The sequence below is a fragment of the Lactuca virosa genome, chromosome 2, assembly GCF_052849685.1.
Source record: "Lactuca virosa cultivar CGN04683 chromosome 2, Lactuca_virosa_CGN04683_v6, whole genome shotgun sequence".
Classification (NCBI taxonomy): Eukaryota; Viridiplantae; Streptophyta; class Magnoliopsida; order Asterales; family Asteraceae; genus Lactuca; species Lactuca virosa.
Window position 1 is genome coordinate 201726772 of NC_136427.1, and position 16357 is coordinate 201743128.

A 16357-nucleotide genomic window follows, 5' to 3' on the forward strand; every position below is an offset into this window, starting at 1 on the left:
ATGAAATTTCTTCCAGAATCTGGAAGTTAACAGTACATCTCGGTCAAAAATCATGGATACTGGCACCCCGTGACGAGCTATTACCTCTCTGATGTAGATGTCGGCCAGCTTTTGGGCCGAAATGCTCTCCTGAATCGGAATAAAATGGGCATTCTTGGTCAACCGATCCACGATGACCCAAATCGTATCCAATCCACATGTGGTCCTGGGAAGCTTTGTGATGAAATCCATAGTAATATTCTCCTATTTCCACACAGGGATATCCAACGGCTGCGTCTTGCCGTGAGGCCTCTGGTGTTCGGCCTTGACCTTCCTGCAGGTCAAGCACCTCTCAACGTACCAGGCTACATCTCGCTTCATGCAGGGCCACCAGTAAGTCAGGACGAAGATCTCTGTACATCTTCGTCGCCCCGAGATGGATAGAAAACCTGGATTTGTGCACCTCCTCCATCAAAACCTGGCGCACACCTCCATGATACGGAACCCACACTCTACGATGGAGTGTTAACAACCCGCGACTATCATAATTGAATGAGGAAACCTGACCCATGATACGCTCACTCTTCCGGTGTTCCTCCTTCATAGCCTCCTACTGGGCCTCCCGGATCTGCTCCAAAAGCGGAGTCACCATTGTCATCCTTAGACAGATGTCTCTGATCGGGGCTGCGAATGCCTTGCGGTTAAGTGCATCGGCCACAACATTGGCCTTCCCCGGGTGGTAGAGGATCTCACAGTCGTAGTCCTTCACCACATTTAACCATCGACGCTGCCTCATGTTCAGATTTGGATGATCCATGAGGTACCTCAATCTCTTATGATCCGTGTAAATGGTACAATAGACCCCATAGAGGTAATTCTGACAAATATTGAGGGCGAAAACAACTGCCCTCAACTCTAAGTCGTGCGTCGGGTAGTTCGCCTCGTGAGGCTTCAACTGCCTCGAAGCGTAGGCGATGACATGCCCCCTCTGCATCAGCACTGCGCCCAAACCCGAGATGGACGCATCACAGTATACCACGAAGTCATCAATGCCCTCTAGCAGGGCTAAGATCGGTGCCTCGCACAACCTCTGCCTCAAAGTCTCGAACGCTGCCTGCTGCTAAGGCCCCCAACGAAAAACAACGGCCTTCTTCGTCAGTCGGGTCAGGGGTACCGCTATCTTGGAGAAATCCTGAATGAATCTCCGATAATAGCCTACTAATCTGAGGAAACTCCAAATCTCAGATGGAGACTTCGGAACCTCCCATCTCATCATGGCCTCCACTTTGGCCGGGTCGACCAGAATACCGTTCTGGTTGACAAGGTGCCCCAGAAACTGCACCTCGCGCAACCAGAACTCGCACTTGGAGAACTCGACATATAAGCTCTCCCTCCTCAAGGTATCCAATACCTCTCGTAAGTACTCCTCATGCTGCTCTTGCTTCTTGGAGTAAACCAAGATGTCGTCGATAAAGACTATCACATAACGATCCAACATCGGTCTGCATAAGCGGTTCATGAGGTCCATGAACACGGAAGGAGCATTGGTGAGCCCGAAGGGCATCACCACAAACTCGTAATGACTGTAGCGAGTCCAAAAAAGCAGTCTTTTGTACATCCTCGTCTCTGACTCTCATATGATGATATCCTGAACGCAAGTCGATCTTGGAAAACCAAGATGCCCCCTGTAGCTGATCGAAGAGATCGTCAATCCTCGGGAGTGGGTAACGGTTCTTCACCATTACCTTGTTCAGCACTCGGTAGTCTATGCACATCTAGTGGGACCCGTCCTTCTTCTTCACAAACAGAATCGGGGCTCCCCAAGGCGAACTGCTCGGCATGATAAATCCTTTGTTTAACAGCTCCTGCAACTGTGTAGACAACTCCTGCACCTCGAGAGGAGCCAAACGATATGGTGCCTTGGCTATTGGTGCCACACCAGGAACAAGGTCAATCCGGAACTCCACCTGTCTCTCTAGAGGTATCCCAGGCAACTCCTCTGGGAACACATCCGGGTACTCTCGCACACTGACACATCGCTCACAGTCGCCTTGCCCGCCTCCCGGGTATCCATAACGTAGGCGACATAACCTGTGCAACCCTGCTGAAGGTAGCGCCTAGCCCTCGCTGCTGAACACAAAGTTGGCCCACGCTGCGGCCTCTCGCCCTGAATCAGCAACTCCCCCACTTGGGGTCCTGACCCGAACCAACTGCTGCTCACAGCCGATCATCTCCCCATTAGGGCTCAACCAGTCTATGCCTATGATAACCTTGTTCCCACGTAATGGAATGGGAACCAAATCCACGAGGTAACGCTTGTCGTACAACCTCAAAACGCAATCTTTGAAAACCTCTGATGCCCGGACGGATCGGGCGTCTGCAATCTCGACCTCTAATGGACAATCCAATGTGCATGATGACTCAGCAAACCTCCTGCTGAGTTCAAGGGATACGAATGATTGGGTAGCCCTTGAGTCAAATAACACCAATACTGGAATACCGTTCACATGGAATGATCCTAACAGAATACATAAAACATGAAGCACAAATACCAAAACTGACATAATATAAGAGATAAGGAGAAGAAACATACCCGTCACCACATCTGGTGTGGCACGCGCCTCCTCGACGTTCAACTGGAAGGCTCGGCTCCTCACCACTAGAGCCTCTGACTTGCCCTGTCGGCCATCTGTGATCCACAGGGTCGCTGGAGCTGGCGACGCTACTGGCGTTGCTGATGTCAATCTCAGGCAGTTGGCCTTTTTATGGCCCTTCTGATTGCAATGAAAGCAAATCTGGTCTGATGTCTGAAAGGTAGCGGTAGGGGCAGTACAATCCCTACCAAAGTGCCTAGTCTAGCTGAACTTATAGCAGCCCGACGCCCCCAATCTTCAAACCCCCTCATGTGGTTTGCGACACTTCCCACAACAGCTCCAGCCCTGATGGCCCTTCAACCTCGAGTTGAATCCTTTGGGTTTCTTCCTAGAAACCTCTGTCGCCTGCCCTGTCTCCGCCTTCCTCTTCCTAATGTGCTCTATATCAATCTCCCTCTCCCTCGCCCTCGCAATCACGTCATCCAAAGTCGGGCATGCCGAGTAGCTGACATGTTTCCGGATGTTAGCTCTCAACATGTCGTGGTACCGGGTCTTCCTCATCTCCTCATCACCCGCATACTGAGGCACCAGTAAGGCTCACTCACGGGACTTGGCGGTAATCTTCGCCACCGACTCAGTAGTCTGCCTCATATCCAGAAACTCCCTGTCCAACTGCTGAAGTTCCACAACCGACGTAAACTCAGCCCTAAACCTGGTCACGAATTCCGACCAGGTCATAGCCTCAATGGCTGGGGCTCCCAATGTGTCACTGACCACGTCCCACCAGTCTCTAGCTCCGTCTCTCAAACACCCCGCAACATACCAGACCTTTCACCCCTCAGGGCAGAAGCTCGTCAACCGTGCAGACTCGATGTCTACAATCCATCTGCTGGCCACGATGGGGTCCTTCACCCCATGAAAGTCTGGCGCACCACATCCCCCGAAATCCTTGAAGGAGAGTGTGCGAGTCCCTAACTGGCTCAGTTCCATGTCGCTCCTGAATGCCCTGAGGCGATCCTCCATCAACTCAATGATCCCTTCCTTGATCGACCCGAAAATCACCGGGGTCGCCTCAAGCTTGCATAGGGCTTCCATGGTCATAAATTTTGCACCTTTATGCCATGAAACCGCTTCTACACCCCAGATCTGAAAGGTAAATCACTTGGGACGTCCATTTCGCAAGGACTAAGCTACTTGGACCAAAAACTCAACAAAAGTGGAGATGAAGAGATCTAAGCACACAATGGACAAGTTAGGAGCTTTTTACCTCTATTGAACTAGAAATAGAGCTAAACTTCTGGATCTACTCTCCTCCTTCAGGTCCTTTCTATTTCTTCAAGGATCCTCTTCTTCAACTTCACAAAGAACACACAAAATGGCACAATAACACTTAAAAGTGGATTAGGGTTTCGTAGCTAGGGTTTGGGGTGATGGAGGCTGCAAATGAGGCCAACCTTTGGAGGTTAAGGTGATTAAATAGGGTGCAAAACCCTAAAAATTAGGGTTTCACTCTGGCATCCCTACTCGTCGAGTTGAGGCTCTCAACTCATCGAGTAGACTTTAAGTCCCATGTCCAAATTCCATTCCTACTCGACGAGTTTGGGCCTCCAACTCGTCGAGTCCCCTTGCAAAAATGAATAATTTGATTTAAATTACATACTAGGATCCGAGCGTTACAGTCTTGATTTTTCCACGTATATTTTTCATTCCTCCACTAAAAACATTATATATTGACATTTGTACCCTTTAGTTTAACTAATAAATAATGAAGAGAGAGAAACATAATTTCCAAACGACGCTGATTATTCCTCCTTCATCCTTCGCTGATGCTTCATTAGCCTTCTCTATACAACATGCTTATTTCTCCCTCTCAAAAGGTAATTGAATATGAATACATCTATGTTGCTTCTTCCTTCCACTCCAACACCACTCATTGATCTAGAATTCCCATTAATATGATTCAAAAATTGACGATCTCACCAGGTCGTTCATCCAAAACTCGATTGGTGTATATGTCTGTGTTCATGTTGGTATGCCCAAATCGATCAATTTATGTGTGTGTTCATATGCAATTCCCATCGGTATGCATAATCGAAGGACCATCTTGGCCTAGAATACCTGTTTGTGTGTCTACAATTCCTGTCAGTATGTGTTCATCTATAATTACTAATTAGTATATGTGTGTGTTTGCGTGTTAATCTGACGGATATGTGAGTTGTTCTTTGATTACCATAACTTCTTTATTTAGGATCTATTTGGTATTCTATTCGATTTATTTAATGTTTCAACCATCTCGAATAGTTCTTACAAATATAGATTTCTTTTTGAATGTTGTGGATGTGGATTGAATCATTTGTTGTAGTTACAAAGCGGGGAAGACCAACACTACAATAGCAGAAGCAAGAAGAGTTATTAGATATGATGTTCCAGGCTAAAGACTTCGTAAATGAGAGTGGATTTTCTCATTCACTCTCCACTTACAGATGCAAGGACCTAAAAGAGTAAGATAGTTTGGATATGGGAAGGTGACAGGGAGAGGCAACACATTCTCTTACGTCGCAACATTAAGCTTCAATTGGTTTCTTCCACATCTGACACCATCCATTAGTTTTTCAAGTTCTAATATGTCTTCAACACTAGCGAATCGGTTGAAACCAAAGTTTGTACTATTGACATTCATCTTCTTATCCGTATATACAACCACTTTTACCGAATGTTTGAAAACCCCCACAAATATCGCTTCCATATATGTCGTCTAGTATGTTACTCATGTGGAATGTCCTGACCCCGTGCTGCTCATATCTTTGATTCGATGTTCTTTTTCATCGGACTTCCGTTCATTCCTTGTCACGTCGGTTCATCTCTATTTTCAAGAGAAAACCATATTACACATTCAATTGAACACCTAAAACAAAAACACATTTTAACTGATGGTAATTGGAGGTCATTAATAGGTGCTTGGAGTAGTATTTGTGGTGTGTTACTGTCGGCTGAAGAAGCAATGCTGAAGGAAGAAGAAGCGTTATCATGTCATTTGGAGTTTCCAATAAACCTAAATCTTTCTCTATTTAATACCTAGAAACTAAAATGGGGGTATAGTTGTCAATTCGTTATATTTTTCTATATGGATGTATAAAAAAGATCAATGGAAAAATCAACACCTATTTTCTAATGATCATCGCTAGATATATTCAATCAGACGTAAATTGTTTTTTACCATCTTTTAATTGATTACAATTTTTAGAGTACATTGGTTCTTGCATTATCATTGATCGTCTTTCAGCGCCGCTTCACATAGGATCAATGTTGTTCACGTTCGAGTTAAGGTAAGAGGAAACAATGACTACTTGGGATTCCTTACATGCTTAGGGTTCAATTTCACTTACATGTAGTGGCGAGTTCGAAGCCGAAAACCACATGGGTCACTATTTATGTTAAACCAAATGAAATAAAAGAGTCATCAAAGACAATCAATCGAAGCATTCAAACAAGTACATATATTTTTTTCTTATAAAGTAATTTGTTCCTTAAAAGCAGGCATGATGGATTGCCTTTAGTAATTGTTGACACTTTTAGAAAACAATGTTGTATGGATTTCCAGCTTTGTGATCATCTAGTCATAATTTTTTTTCTATTCCACGCTTTGAATTCAGATTTCACAAAATGATTTGATCCACCTGAAAGATCTATATACCCAAGAGTCATTATAGAATGATGTTGTTAGATAATAGATGATCCTTAAGGGTCACACTAACAACAACTTGATGCAAATATATCATTTATAAGAATTTGATTCTTAATATATATATATATATATATATATATATATATATATATATTAATTAGTTGTAAATATTTATTTCATGGAAATATTAATTTTCAATGTTAAGTATCAAAATATATCATAAGGTATGATTTATTATGTCATGTACATCTTTTTTGACCAAAATGGTTTTTTGTCTTATATAGATTTATATGTTTTATAAGTTATAAAAATTAGAAAGATTTTTATATAAAAACTAGTTTCTTCTTTTTATAAAATATTCAATGATACCATAAAGAAGAAATAAGACTTGTTTTTGATTAATTTATTCAATACACCATGGTCTTAGAAAACATGGCTATTTGATTTGATAAAGCATGGCTCTTAAAGTGCTAAGACCCATGGGATAAATGCTTAAAGTAAGGACTTAAACGAACTAGTTTTCTCCCTTCATTCACAAACCAAAACCACAAATTTTTTGGCTTCCCATCTCCATATTCTCTCTAGTTTTTTCTATTAAAGTGTTAAGAACATAAAGATGAAGAGATACTTGAATACTCTCTTTTAAGGAAAACTAGTTTCTTTGTCTTAAGAGCGTAAGGGATTCTTTTATTACAAAAAGAAGACTAGCATCTTATCAAGTTGATTTATTGTTGGTGGATATCTCTAGAGAACTTCTACGTTGAAGTTTCATGCCACACTTCATCAACTTCCAATCTCACATGAGAATCAAAGTCTCCAAAGGTTATAATACTTTTCTTTCTATGGTTGTTTTTATCTTTCTAAATCTTGCACAATGATCTTTTGGTGGGAATAAAAGTAGTTTTATTTTTTTTCAAATCTTAAGTCTTTCGTTGTTATGTTTATGTTTTTGAAATAATTTTTGAATAAAAACCCAATGCCACCTCGGTTTGCTATATTAGATTTGAATATAAAACAACACAAGTAGAATGCTATTTCTTGCATTCTACTTACAAAAACAATATTACAATAGTTATGAAAACAACCCGAACTGTATGCTTATATGGATCACATTACTGTTGGATAAGGTGTCTAAGTCCATAACTATTTCTGGTATGTACTTGACCCGACCCGGCATGGTCCATTTGGGTTGCATGGCACCATGCAATTGGATAAACTAAAATGAGAGAAATAACACTTATGGTTTATTAATATATTATAAGTTCTAATATATTAATAATATTATTTAATTAGTTTGATCAAGAATTAATTTAGAATTAATTAAGTGATCAAAAGATAACTAATTAAATATATGGGTAGATTATGTAAATCTTCCATATCTTATATAGTGGGCTAAGAGGCTCCATGGATTATCAAGTTGGGTTCCACCCATAGGATGCTCCATGGATGCTCCATGGGAGTTACAAACCCATGGGTCATGGAAATGAAGAGTCATGACACATTAGGGTTTACATGGTGTAACCCTAGATGTGTCAACACTATATAAGAAACCCATTCTCCACCAAAATTGGCTACACTAAGAAACAAGAGGGCTAGAGCCGATTTTGCAAGTGTAAGATTCTCTCAAAGTTTACTCCTTTGCATTTGGTGTTGTGTGAAGCATTTGAGGCATCACACTTGGGGTGCTAGGCTCACAAGGTTTCAAGGATCATAATCAACAACAAGGTAAGTTATTCTATCTTTCATTCAAGTTAAAAATGTTCCCCATGTATGCTAGATAGGAATATAACCTTGGAATTCAACTTTGCATGATTATTAGACAAACATAGATCCAAGGTTATTAGGGTTGCATGTACACTTAGGAAGTGTTAGAATGCTCAAAACCCATTAGTGGTATCAGAGCCAGGTTTGTTTGTTGTTTTTTTTTTGTGTGTAAACAGCTTGAAAAAAAAATCGTTAAATTACAAGTTTTTTTAAGTGTAATTTTTGATTCTTGAAAGTGTTCATATTCATGTTCTTGAACTTATGAAGATTAGATGATCATAGGAATTGTTTGTAACCTTCATGGTAGTTTAATTCATTATCATAATGTGTTTTAATGGAGTCCATAACTTGTCCTCAAGTTATGGAAAACCAAAAGTCTCACTTTTATTAAATCCATTAAAAGAACACAAGAGTTATAAAAATGAAGAGTCTTCATTTTTATTACTCAATTAATTCATAAGTTATAAGAAATGAAAAGTTTTGGAAGTTTACAAAACTTGCCCTCAAGTTTTGGAACATGTAAAGTCTTGATTAAAACTTTAGTTCCAACCCTTAGAATTTTAAAAGTTAAAATTCAACCCTTATACTTTATAATATTATAAGTTACTAATATATATATGTATAACGTCAAGTCGTCTTACCGCTAGTACGCCTCATTCACGAAGCCGGTCTATAAGGGGGGTATAAGGTTGTTGCCTATAAAATGGCAACTTAATGGGTGTCCACTCTCACTCACCGCTTCCTTGATCGGTGGAGGGTCGTTAGCCGAACGGGTAAGACAAGGACTTATAAATTCTCATTAAAAGTATGATGAATATTATAAAGTAACTAAATGCTTTTATTAAATTCCCAATCTTAGTTACTTTAGGAAAATGTGAATAAGGTGCTAATCCATGAAATTACACTTTACACTTTGTTTAAGTCGTTGGTGGAGCGTGTGTGGTTAACCGGCACACTAACTTGGACTTAACAAGGTAGGTAAAGGGTGACTTAATGTTTACCATAGCATCGGTGGAGCGTGTGTGGTTTACCGGCACATCGATTGAGTGATAAACCTTGAGGGTACCAAGTGATTTGCATGGTTACTTCACACCTCGTTTTGTGATCCTCGGTATCCCAGTCACAAAACTTGGAGGGCACACTCGAGATTGAAACATGCCTTTGAAAAGTTCATTGAATCTCAAAAGAATCTAGGAATTTCTAAGAACCAATTAAAAACCTAATATTTATATTTCGTTTTTCATGGTGGAAATTGGTGAATCGTCATTCACCTACCTTTCAAATATGTTATAGCTTGGATTACGGCATACCTCTTCTAAGTTATAATATATTGTGATTGGATCCTAGCCTTAATATTACATTTGGGTGTTTTATTAAGGACTCTCTTAATATCTAAACTAATCTTGTTCTCTTCTTTCAGATGTCTTCAAACAATGCTGCTTCTGGCTCTAATCCTAATGGCTCCTTTACCCTTATGAACTTGTGTGGGAAAGTCACTTTTGATGGATCCAACTTCAATGAATGGATCAGAAACATCAGGATGATTACCCGCTACGAGGACAAAGAATATGTCCTTGACAAGGAGCTTAAGGAGATTGATGAGACCACTGCAACTCCCCAGGAGATCGCTGACTTCCGGGCACATGAAAGGGATGCTACAAAAGTGGCATGCATCATGTTGGCCACCATGACAGCGGAACTCCAAAAGTCCTATGAGAACTTCTACCCTTTTGAAATGCACCAAGATCTGATGGAAAGATACCATCAAAGTGCACGACAAGAGAGGTATGAAATCATATGCTCTATCATAACAACCATGACGAAGGACGGGGAATCCGTCACGAGCCACATGCAGAAAATGCAAAGGTATGTGGATCGGTTGCTGAAGCTTAATGTGAACTTCCCTGAGGAGCTTGCAATAGATATCATTTTGCACTCCTTACCATCATGCTATGATCAATTCCGCATGACATATCACATGAATAAGGAAGAGGTCACACTCAGCAAACTTCAGGGACTCCTCAAGACCGCAGAAACAGGTCTTAAGGGTAAGTCGGTTGTTAACACTCCTACTCCAAACTCCGCCCCGGTTTTGGCAATCGGGAAAGGTAGAGGGAAGAAGAGGAAGAGCTCTTCGAAGGGTACCAAGGCTAGGACCCTTGATGGCTCTTCTTCAAGTGGAACCAAGAAAGGTTTTGTCACTCCTTCTTCTGACCCTAAAGAGGCTGAATGCTTCTATTGCCATGAAAAGTCACATTGGAAGCGGAACTGCCCAAAGTACCAGCAAGATGTGAAGGATGGGAAAGTTAAACCCAACCATGCAGGTATTTACACTATCTTATCTAATAACTCACCCCATTCTAACTCTTGGGTCCTTGATACCGGTTGTGGTATTCATATCTGTTCTGATTTGCAGGGACTAAGAAGAAGTGAGAATGTGGAGCATGGAAGAATAAACTTAATCATGGGGAATAGGAAAGCTTTACCTGTCACCAAGATTGGAGTTTATACTTTATCGCTAAGTAGTGGGTTTAGTTTAGATTTGAATAAATGTTGTTATTCGCCAGAAATGGCAAGAAATATTATTTCCTTTCATGCATTGTATAAACAAGGTTTCACCTTTTCATTTGATAATGAAGTTGGTTCGATTAATGCTTTCTTTAATAATGTTCTTTATTTTAAAGCATTACCTTGTGATGGTGTGTATGAAACTGTATCTGTGGTTGATAACTTAGGAAATAATGTATTGTGTATTGATTCTGTTAATGATAATAACTTGGATAAAGCATCATTATGGCATTGTCGTCTTGGACATATAAGCAAGAAACGCATAGGCCAACTCCAAAAGGATGGAGTATTGGAGTCATTTGACCTAAAGTCAGATGATAGTTGCGAATCATGCTTACTTGGAAAAATGACAAAGTCACCCTTCACAGGTTCTTATGAGAGGGGTGAAGGTTTGTTGGATCTTATACACACGGATGTGTGTGGGCCCTTCAAACATGCCACAAGGGATGCTAATCGTTATTATTTGACTTTTACTGATGATTACAATAGATATGGATATGTCTACTTAATCAAGCATAAGTCAGAGACTTTTGAGAGGTTTAAAGAGTTTAAACAGGAAGTCGAGAATCAATTGGGCAGGAACATTAAGATGCTTCGACCGATCGAGGTGGTGAGTATCTTAGTTTAGAGTTCCTCGACTATCTTAGGGAATGTGGGATTGTCTCACAATTGACACCTCCCAGGACACCGCAGTTGAATGGTGTAGCTGAGAGGCGTAATCGAACCTTGTTGGATATGGTTCGTTCCATGATGAGTCGAGCTTCGCTACCAATCTCATTTTGGGGGTATGCCTTAGAGACTGCCGCCCATATCCTTAATCTAGTTCCCACAAAGAAAGTTGCCAAAACTCCTCATGAGATGTGGACTGGCAAAGTACCCAAACTAGACCACATTAAGATTTGGGGTTGCGAGGCTTTCGTGAGACGCGAGACTCATGATAAGCTCGAACCTCGAAGTGAGAGGTGTATTTTCATCGGCTACCCACATAAATCCTTTGGTTACCTCTTCTACAGACCTAGTGAGAATGTGGTCTTTGTAGCTAGGAGGGCTTTCTTTCGAGAGAGAGAGTTCATAAGCCAAGGAGACAGTGGGAGGCAAGTTGACCTTGAAGAAATTCAAGAGTCAAGTGGTGAAGGAACTTCAAACCCTAGTACTCAACTTGAGGAGGAAACTCCTGTTGAGCCAACTGACAAGTCTGTACCTCTGAGGCGTTCCACAAGGGTTAGGAATGCACCTGAGCATTACTATGGATTCCATATTACTGCGGAAGGTGATACACTTATCAGTGATGAGACACTGATAGGTCTGGATGAACCTAACAGTTACGCGGAAGCCATGGCAGGCTCACAAGGTTTCAAGGATCATAATCAACAACAAGGTAAGTTATTCTATCTTTCATTCAAGTTAAAAATGTTCCCCATGTATGCTAGATAGGAATATAACCTTGGAATTCAACTTTGCATGATTATTAGACAAACATAGATCCAAGGTTATTAGGGTTGCATGTACACTTAGGAAGTGTTAGAATGCTAAAAACCCATTAATTACATGTATACAACCTAATTTATTTACACATCATGAAAAGTACAATACCCTTATCTAAGAGAACACGAAGAAAAACTTTAAATAAATTAGAAAATTGAAACCTTTCCATGAATCTTTGTGTTCTAAATCATTGATACGTGGTTAAGAAGATATGTGGTTAACAAACTGAAGGGATGGTCAATTCCCTTTTCATTTATTTCATTAACAAGCTGGCACGTTGACAGTAAGGGCGCGATTTGATGGGTTTTAGGCATAACAAAACAAACTTAAAACTCTTAAGTGTGCATGCAACCTAAAACAAGATCTATGTTTTCTCTATTGAACCTATAACTAAGAACATCAAAATAAGAACCCTAGAAACCCTAGTTTATTTTCGAAAAACATAAGAAAGGGTTTAGGATTACATACCTTATTGTTATTATAGTAAATAACAATTATCCTTGACTTGTAGAACCTTTGGAAGCATGCACCACAAATGCCGTGCCTCTAGTGGTTAACACCCAAGCTAGCAAGAAGGGGATTATAGAGAGAGGAGAGGGGAGATAAAATTTTTGGCCAAGCCTTGGGAAAGAAGTGATGATCAAAAGCAAAGGCCTATGGATCCTTATATAGTACAACTAGGAAACCCTAGATAACCCTGATTTGAATTAAATAATATTAATTCAAATTTGGTAATTATCTATCTTGCTAATTATCTACATGAGATAATCTAGAAACCATAGACTATCCTCTTGAAACCGTCCACCCTCCTAGTGGAAGGTTCTGGAGACTTTTGTTCAACTATTGAACAATTTCACTTTAGACCCTACACTTATAATTAATTCAAATAATCCCAAAATTAATTCCAATTAATTTCTGATTAATTATTAATTAAATATCACTATTTCTAATTAATATATTGTTCTCATAATATATTATGAAATTATTTATTTTAATTTATTAATCAAATAATAAATCAACATCTCTCTCCAAAAATCATATTGTCTAATTGCTAGGTTTGAGGGCAACCCAAAAGGACTGTGCTACTATCAATTTAAGTTTATACCAATTATAGTTATGAGATTAGACACCTAATCCAACGCGAATATGGGAGGAGAGAAAGATATGGAACAAGATTGGGTAGGGTATGAGGAATAAGCGTGTCTTTTTTATTTTTGAGATGGGTTTTTACATCTGATCGAATCATATGTGTTTTTAATTTTTAGATCCTTTTTTATGAGCTAAACAAACAATCTGGATTTTTAAGATTCAGACATGCCTTCTTTTAAGAGCTATTAAGTGGTAAACAAACAACCTTTAACGTAAAGCAAGCGTAATTCATAAAAGTAGTTACTATGTAGTATCACATAATATGGTCGAAAAACAAATTATCTTGATGTAACACCAGTTTTCCAAAATAGACCAATTGAGGACTCGGAGGGATTAAAAGTAAAGTTTTTGGAAGAACCTTGTGTCTTGACGTGGAGAATGGATTGCCACACCATGGTAAACCAATTTCAAGAACGCTCTTCTGGATGGCTGCCACTACGTGACGAAAGGAAGGCCACGACATGGTAGCTGATGCAGCCTAAGCCCATAATTTTTAGGGGTTTTCCACATTTAAGAAACTAAACTCAAGGTTTAAGGCATCCTCTACAACTTTCAACCCATCCATATGAAACCTAGCTTCCATGCATGATTGAAGGTTTGATTTCTTGATTTAGAGCTTGATCTTTGGATTTTGGTGAAGCTTGGGGAAATGAGTGGTTCGTCTTGGTGCAAGGGAACAAAGAGTAAGCTTGGATCCATCATTATCTTTAGATTTTTGAGTTGTTGGAGGTCAAAAGTTCATACCTTGGCATTTATTCTTCTAGATTCAAGTTTGAGGTCATGTTTGGGTGGTTTTTGTCCTTTCCATGGATGCTATTGGAGTTTGAGGAACTCCAGGGCTTGGTAGGGTTCCTTTATGGTAAGTATGTTCCATAAAATGAGAAAAATGAGCCATGTTAGAGCCACCTTGTGTCCATGCACAATTTTTGGCCATTAAGGACTTAATGGACTTCAGTTTGTAGATCTAGACTTAGAATGGAGTCCTAATGGATAAAGTTGGAAACTTTATCCATTAAGTCATTGAAATAGTCCAGATCTGAAGTTATGGATTTAGATATGTAGGGAGTAAGAACTTAATGAAGAGTATGGCATTCTGCCAGGATCCATTACGTGGCCAAGGGATTGTCATGACGTGGTATGGTACTGCATGTCGATTGTTTTGTTCTGACAGGCCCACGACATGGCCATGAGGTCTTCACGTAGTGGTGAGTGTTGACTTTTGTTGACCGTTGACTGTTGCCTTTTGACCAGTTTGACTTAGGTCAAACTTGAAGGACTTGGGTTATTGATTAAGGGTCTATATTTGGTTGGTGTTAGTCGGTTCGTGGGGGCGATCGGTGCAGGGAGTGAGGGTGTTGTTGTGTTTACTTGGGTCTTCGATTCAGGTGAGTTTCCTCAATATACTATGTGTTACAATATATATCCTTGTATGTTAGGATATATGAGTAGTGATATGTTAGTTAGAGTACCAGGGGTCGGAGATCTTCTAGTTGAGTGCCCTAGAGGTTATATGCAATCATGTATGATATCATGAGAACTCTTGATCTAGGCTTTCTTGCTTGTTCCTTGTTTGGTTTTGGCACTAGAGTGGGATCACCTCTTCGAGTGTCTATTTCACCTCTAATTACATATAGTTATGCATTCATTAGTGATATGCCAGTGGTGATGCAGAGTACTATATGAGGTCCCGTATGCGGTAGTGAGTTATTAGACATGTAGACTAGTGTAGATAGTTGCATGTGTTTATGTTATTATTTAATTGCTTGTTTGATTTATATGTCAACATATCAGGTCGTGGGTTGAGGCGGTCCTGCTTTGTACGGTAGACCAAGATACCTGGGCATGCTAGTGGTATGTTGTAGGCTGGGTGTGAACCACTTGTATGTTGTAGGCACGAGAGGGGGACCAGTCATGGACTAGAGGCCCATGTGAGCGGTCCAGGTGTACTATAGGCCTCGCGAGGTGGTCCATCCAGACTGAAGGCTCGTATATGTGCATGCATTGTATGTGTATTGTAGTGTGTGGTATTTTTGGTGAACTCACTAAGCTTTGGATTAAATGTTTTTCAAGTACCATTGGTGATCATGGGAAAGAGAAAGCGTGACTGTACACACTCATCAGCATCATTGGAGATTCCGTATTTTCTATATTACTTGGATTTTCAAATGATTATATTTTGGAACAAATGAGCTTTCTTAACTTGGGTTTTATGAAAATAGTGTTTTACATTAATTAAAAATGAAAATTTTGTTTGTGAAAATGGGACGTTTCACTTGACAACTGATTCTAGTACTTATGTTTATATAATTATACGCCTATATTAATATTATAAAATATTCAACAACTATCAAAATCCCTTGCTAAAGTTATTTAACGAAAAGTAGTCGCCAATGACAGCTGGTAAAATGGTAATAATCAAAATTCAAATTAATGTCATATAATCATTGATAATAGCAAAATGATAACAATATAGAACGATGATTCGGTTGGCACCCCTTGACACTCCTGTATCCATCTAGACTATTTAGAAAAGCGATTCCATTTTCACATATAAATCAAACACAATCCAAATTAGAGAAATTATTCAATGAGATATGTTATGAAGAAGATGGTGACATAATTAGACTACTAAAGGGTTGAGGGCGGACTGCTGCATGAGTTGTCGTAGGCGGCAACAGAAAGGGAGGCTGTTAGCGGTGTCAGGCGGTGTCACTGATCGACGATCGTGAAGAATTAAATATTGTACCTTGTGAGTTACGCCCTTACGTCTGCATGCCTACGTTGTGTGACAATCGTCAAAAGTTGGTTAACGATTGTCAATTGCAAACGTGACGAACGTCAAAGTAATAAACTTAGTGTATAATATATTATTTTTTTATGAAAATATAACATTATACATTAAAATGCATAAGAAAATCAGTCGAACTGTCCGAAAACTAAAAATATAGGCACATAAATTTTGTATTATTTTGTATAAATCATAACATAACTAGAAATTATACGTCGACACGATTCCGGAAATATAAAGAACACAAAAATCTTTCTTTGTATGAGTAAGTTATGATTTTTTTATGTTTTACACTCAACCCGACATATAAATATGTATCATAAAAAGTTATAGGAAAATCGGTCG